This window comes from Gouania willdenowi, chromosome 11, assembly GCF_900634775.1.
Source record: "Gouania willdenowi chromosome 11, fGouWil2.1, whole genome shotgun sequence".
Classification (NCBI taxonomy): domain Eukaryota; kingdom Metazoa; phylum Chordata; class Actinopteri; order Blenniiformes; family Gobiesocidae; genus Gouania; species Gouania willdenowi.
The window spans coordinates 6,744,156-6,751,628 of NC_041054.1; positions in this window are offsets into that span (position 1 = coordinate 6,744,156).

Below are 7,473 nucleotides of genomic sequence, written 5' to 3' on the forward strand. Positions count from 1 at the left end.
AAAATGACAGATAAATACACAAAATGACTCCAAAAACTCAGAAAAAAATACACAAAAAGAGAACAAACAATGAAAAAAAAACCCCATTGTTCTTTCTTGTGTTAATGCTCTGATTGGTCGTTATTCTTAATACTGGCATTAATGTTGATAATGTGGCCCTTGGATCAGACAATCACATTTTTGTGGCCCCCATTGTGATAACAGTAGCAAAGTATTAGCTACATAACATCCTCCTTAGATAAAATCGCTACAAGCCTGATGAAGAGGACACCTTAAAGAGGACCAGCCTTAGACGAATGACTGAATATATATATATATAAATATAAATGGATGGAGATTATGTAGAAAAATCGAAGGCGTGTCTCGATGAATCTCAACTGGACACTTACCAGAGCAGAGATAGATTCCTGCTGCTTGTCAGCTGAGGCAGCCCCAAAGCAAAGATCAATACAAAAGAATAAAAGAGGGCAACAGAGAGTTAATGGTTGATTAAAGGATGCTGCTGAGAGTCAAGCTTAGGTTTATTTTTATTTTTACCAGGAGAGGTTGATGAGGTTTTTTCTTTTTGTACGGTATAGATATATTCATAGAATTCACAGTTTTCCTTTGTTTCTTTTCCATGTAAAACACATAAGGGATTATCACAATTATATTAATTACAGTCTAAAATAACACCCAGGTTTTTAACTTGTATGGAGGGAATCAAAGATGCTGTTTGAAGTTTAAGTAAAAGTTTCTCTTTCTGGGCCTCAGGACTGAGAACTAAAACTTCTGTTTTGTCCTGACTGAGCTGGAGAAAGTTATCTGCCATCCAGGATTTGATATCTAAAATACAGTTAAAAAGAGCATCCATTGGACTGGTGTCATCAGGAGACACAGAGATATACAGCTGTGTATCATCAGCGTAAGTGTGGAAGTTCACTCCGTGCATCCTGATGACATCACCAAGAGGGATCGTATAAAATGAATAAAACATGGTCTAAAATTCATCCCTGAGGCACACCACATGTTATTTTATGGACCTTAGAGTAGAAAATATCCATGTTTATCATAAAAGTCGTGTCTGTGAGGTAGGATAGACTGTTGTCTTTTTTCTATTATTGCACTTTATCTGATGTGAGCTGCCATGACAGTAAATTTCCCCAATGCGGGATAAATAAAGATACTCTACTCTTTTACATATCAATTTTAATCATTATTCCCGCAGAAAACCTTAGAATGGGGGAACTTTTAACTCCTTTTTCTTTATTTGGATTTTTGCCAATAAATATCCCCTTTTTCTTATTTCTTGTCAATTTTTTTAAATTTTTGTCCTTTCTTTCATTTTTTTGGCCAATTTTCATCCAAATAAGCTAACTTTTGCCCAATAAATACCACTTGTTTCCTTTTTTCACAACATTTTGCCTCTTTTTGTTCCACACTTTTGCCCTTTTTCACTTATGTTTGCCACATTTTGCTCATTTAAGCTACCCTTTGCCATTACATACCACCTGGTTCCTTTTTATTTTCCCATTTTTTGACCACTCTCGACTGCTTTTGACTATTTTGGTCACTTTTCACTCTTTTCTTGCCACGTTTTTGCCACTTTTGGACCATTTTAGGCTATACCTGTTACCATGTCTGCCCCCACTCGCTTGTCAAAATAAAAAAAATGTTGCAGATTGGACTGGCCTACTTCGGGTCAACTCCCGGTATGCCAGATGGCCAGTCCACCCCTGGAATAGGTTGTGTAGACATATTTAAAGTGGAAAATATAAGTATGGTAAACAGCAGTGCATTCAAACTTCTTAAACCCCAAAACAGACATTTTCTGCTCAGTTTTTTAATCAACGAAGAAATGAATCTGTAGCTGAAGAGAAATCTTTTTTTATACAACTTTTCTAAAAACATATCAGCAATAGCTTCTATCAACTGTTATCCTAAATAATTCCCTGAATTATATAAAAATTGGTCATAAATCAAGAAAATTGAAGCGAATATCCTGCAGGGACTTATACTTATCACTTATTGCTTGGATATTGTTGGTGCCTAATACTGTATTATATATAGAAGTGCAAATTAGGGCACAATAATCCATAACTTGCTCATTTTCCCGCCTATAATTTGCAGCGTACATGTGATCAAACGTTTCCATATTTGGCCCCTGAACTAAAATTAGCTTGACACTCCTAGTTTAGGGTGTTTTACTTTACAAATATAAACCCTAAATCCTGCCCTTCAGAATAAGTAAACTGAGTAATTTAAAAAAAAAAAAATTAATAATTTTTTTTTTTTCATAAACTGAGCTATGCTCCAGCAACCTGTCGCCATGATCAGGATAAGTGTACAGGTTAATATAACCAACAGTGTTATGATTACAAATGCTTCCATATTAGACGTGGATTGTAGTGAATGTAAAGCGTTTTAGACCACCTGTGTCAAACTCATGGCCCGGGGGCCAAATCCAGCCCATTGGAGCAATCAGTTTGGCCCACAGGAGAAAATAAAAATGACAGAAAACAAGAATCATTGTATAAATTAAATTCAACAATATTTGCAGGGGCTCACAGTTTTCCCTGTGCTTATGCCGCATGATTGCAGTCATTTTTAATATTAAACTGTTAAAAAAAATTCAAAATCCTTACAAAATCCTTCAATTTGCCTCAAATTATGGCAAACTATGTCCCTTAATTAAATATAAATTGGTCACAAAATCTAGTAAATTTAAAGTGAAGACCCTGTTGGGACTGATATTTATTACATATTGCTTGGATATGGTTGGTTTCTTGCATATTTTGTATTTTATGTATACATAATAGAAGTACACCTCTGGTTTAGACATGTCACATTAGACAGTTTTTGTCTAAACGAGTGATTACCAGGTGTTGATACAACCTGATAGAACCATTTAGTTGTGAATCGACAAACTTTAATCACACAAAATGCATCGTGGTGAGTCAGTGCTGCATGCAGTTCAGCACATTTGGCACGTATAGCTTACAGTATCTTTGAGCCTTTCAATGGAAACGATGATGGATCACAGGGCTCATCAGAGAAAATGCCTGAGACTCTGTTTTAAAGACAACGTGGTGTAAAAGAAGTGCTCTCTCAGCACACGTTCCCATCATATTTCATCACTCCTAATGAGTCCTGACACCCTGAACACACTGGTGGGAAGGAGAGCTTTGTTTGTCGGTGCAGTACCTTAGATCGAATAGTCGTGCTCGGTCAGGGCACATTTTCCTGTGAGATGTTTGAGATAAGCACCGGTTTCAGTGACACTGTCCATCACTCTGGAACATCTGCACACTGCAATGCTGACAATCATTGTGCTGGAGCAAATTCTCAGCAGGGATATTATTTACACTGCAGCAAACCAACTTTAATAGGGTTCTAACGTCATTGAAAATGCTGAAAATTACATCTCTATTTACTGAGTAATGTTTAAAAAAAATCTTAAAATATACTTTTCATAATTGCATACAGAAGTTTAATAAATTATAAAGATTGCGTTATTTATAAACAGATAAATAGTGTTGTAGTTGACCCAAGTGGCTTTTTCTACAGTGTAAAAAACAACCTATAGAGATGGGCAGCTTTTATCACAACGGAGGCAAAAAACTGGGATTTATCCAGTCTGAGGGCCACATTATGAACATTCGTGTCAGCATTTAGAATAATAACTCATCTGAACATTAATATGTCTGTATTATCACCTCATTTTGTATGCTTTTGTTGTCATTTTGTGGATTCATGATGTTTTTTTTGTCTGTTTTTGTTGTCGTGATGTATTCTCTTCTTACCTTGTGTGTGTGTGTGTGTGTGTGTGTGTGTGTGTGTGTGTGTGTGTGTGTGTGTGTGTGTGTGTGTGTCGTACCTTTCAGACAATAGAAAGGAAGCCATTTACCATCTTGTGTTTGAACAAATAGTGTCATTACAGCTATTCCATGCATAATAATAGGATTTTCGATGAATATGGGTTGGATATCAGGCACGTATACTTGGGTTCATGTTCATCACATGGAGACAAAAAGAACTGTCGATGGATTAATTTTAATTGCCTTTATTCTTATGGAGATTTTCTGACCTTTACACTAGTTATACCTGACAGGGTAACACTTATGCACATCAACCACATTTTCCCTCATTATCCAATATGCGCAGCTTACATAAAGAATATGGATGACTTCATCCAGACCAGCATGCTAAAAAGACAGGGTCCTCCAGTCCACAATGTACTCACTGAACTGGGGCTGCTGGTTATTCTGGATAATGTGAGTTGTTGTCCATTCCAAACAAGGTTTTGGCAGGTTAAGTATAACCATGTGTTGTTTTTACAAGCTGCATTCGATAAAATTAATAAATTAAATAACTACATTCAATCATAATCATTACCTCCGCCAAAAAGGTCATATTTTCAATGGCATTTATTTATTTGTTTGTCTGTTAGCAGGATAACGACAAAAGTACTTTATGGATTTTGAGATCTCTATCTCTAATTTTGACTCAGTTATGTCGGGTTGGTTGCTCAATTACCTCATGTAGTTTCACCCAGATTGGATCCAAATTGCGCATTTTCTTCGCAATTTAAAAAAAGAATGTGGGTGCCCCTACATTTGAACCTTTTGTATGTAAATAATGAGGACAGACATTTCTTCAGAGCCTTTAAAGCAGGGGTGTCAAACCCATTTTAACCAAATATGGAGTAATCTATCCCAAGTGGGTCGCTGATTTTAGGTGGAAAAATAAGTAATTTAAGTATAAATTATAAAATATGTAAAGCACTGATAATATCAAAGCAATAGATGACAGATATCAGTCCCTGCAGGATCTTCACTTTGAATTTATTTGATTTTGTGGCCAATTTTTATGTAATTTGGGGAAATTTTGTGGAATAATTTCAAGAAATTTGCAGAATTTGGAAAAGATTGAGAGTTCCTTTAACAATTTGAGATTAAAAATGACTGCCATCATGTGATATAAGCACGGGAAAATGTGAGTCCTGCAAATATCGTAGAGTTTTGTGGAATTTGTGTATTATTTTGTAGTAGTTGGTCATTTACACAATGATTCATGGTTTCTCTGACTTTTTTTGCTTTCTGCTGCGGGCCGAATTAGATGTTCTAAAGAGCAGGATTTGGCCCCTGGGCCTTGAGTTTGACACATGTAATGGTACAATGATCAGGACCACCGATCCAGATAACTGCCAAAATCTGTCAAAGCGGAGATTTGGCGGTTAGTTTGAGGAAGGAATGACCAACCCAAGCTAAAAGTGTCACCACACAAACCTTCTTTTGGCGAAGAGGAAGAAAACAACAAAAGATAGATTTTATAATTAGTGCTAAAACTTGTTCGCGTATGTATTTGTCAGAAAAGCCGCCGGCTAGGATAATGAAGGGAGATGTAACGGTAACGGTTAATGGCTCAGCTCTCTACTCAGCTAACCTTCAGATGGTGGTATGAAAATATGACAGAGAAGTGATTTTCCCCTGCAGCTCATCTCCAGTCAGATCAGAACAGAGGGCACCTTTCTTTAAACCACACATCTTCACTCTATCGTTGATCCTTATTCACACAAAAAAACGAAATAAATTGCAGTATGTGTGCACAGCTCAAACCAGCCTGTACGGTAGTGTTTTTGCGGCCCTCGAACTAACATGCGGCCCAAAATAAAAACACAAAATGACTTCAAAAACACAAAAAATTCATAAAATAATACACCAAACAACAACAGAAATACACAAAATTACACAAAAACACCCAGGATGACTACAAAAATATCAATATATATATACATAAAAAAAATTTAAAAAAATGGAAAATATATAACATGACAACAAAAATACTCACAAATGACTGCAAACACTCAATCTATATCTATATATCAAACAACTAAAATACACAAATTGACAGAAAAAAAAAAACACAAATTGAGAGAAAAATAAAAGGATATCTAACACACACAAAATGACTCACCTAAGATGGCTACAAAAAACAACACAAAATTGAGTGGGTTGTCCAGTGACCGAAGGGTTGGGGGTTCAAATCCCGCTCTAACCGAGTCATTGTCGTTGTGTCCTTGGGCAAGGCACTTTACCCACATTGCCTTGTATGAGTGAGTATGAATTGTGCATGTATTTTGGTGGTGGTCAGAGGGGCCGTCGGCGCGAAATGGCAGCCACGCCTCTGTCAGTCTGCCCCAGGGCAGCTGTGGCTACATTGTAGCTTACCACCACTGGTATGACTGTGTGAGTGACTGGTGTGAATGAATAATGGTTTCTGTAACGCACTTTGAGTCTCCTCGAAGAAAGCGCTGTATAAATCCAAGCCATTATTATCATTATTATTATTAACTCAACTTTATTTATATAGCGCAAATTACAACAAAGTCATCTCAGAGCATTTAACAAAATATAGAGTCTGTAGTAAAAAAGAAAAAAAGAACCCAGCAAAATCCACATGAACAAGCATTTAGCAACAGTGGGAAGAAAAAACTCCCTATTTTTTTATTTTTTTTTTTACTGTATTAATATTTTTTGTGTCATTATAAATACTGACATAAATGTTGATAATGTGGCCCTTGGATCAGACAATCACATTTTTGTGGCCCATAAAAGTTGCCCGTCTCTGTTTCAGACCCTCTGATATTAATCCCTGTTTAAAGGTGACCAATAAAACACTGAAAGCACTGGTGAGGACAATAATGACGTCATAGACTGATCAGAGTTTCACAAAGTCATGCAATGTGGACACGTGGTACAAAACAAGAGAAACAATTAACAGGAAAACTGGTTGAATTTCTAACTACATGGTTTCATGCACTTTGTCAGTCAATGATTAATATTCACAGCTGCTCTGTATTCAATACGCTGCTTCTGTGCCTCTGCAGCACTATGAAGACACCTGCTGGTCATACGTGTCATAGTGTAGCAAAATACGTCATCAGGTGACGTAATGCTGCTCTGGGAATTTCTTTTTCTTTATGGGGCAAATGCCGACTAAATGTGAAGAAGAAAAAGAAGAACAATAAAAAGAAAAGGAACAAGAACAAGAACTGGAAAAAAGAAGAAAAAGAAGATGTAGTTATATTTACATGATTACATCACAGAAATGTTAATAAAATAAAACCCTCTTTAAGGGTAAATGTTAGATGGATATATGACATTTCGACATGTCATATATCCATTCTTGTTGTAAGGGATTACACTTACACTTACAAATTGAATGTTCCAAAAAGGTGTTTTTAAGCAAACTGGGAAGGATGTGGAATTTTTTTAATATTACGTCTGTAGCACGTACTTAACATGATGAAAAAAAAAATTACATGAATAAAAATGGGTCGATGTATATAATAACAGGGGAGAAATATATACACATATAGCAGTGATAGTTGTGGTATGCAGAAAGGTGTAGGTGTGTGGATGGATGAATGGGTGGATGGATGGATGGATGGATGGGTGGATGGATGGATGGATGGATGAATGGGTGGATGGA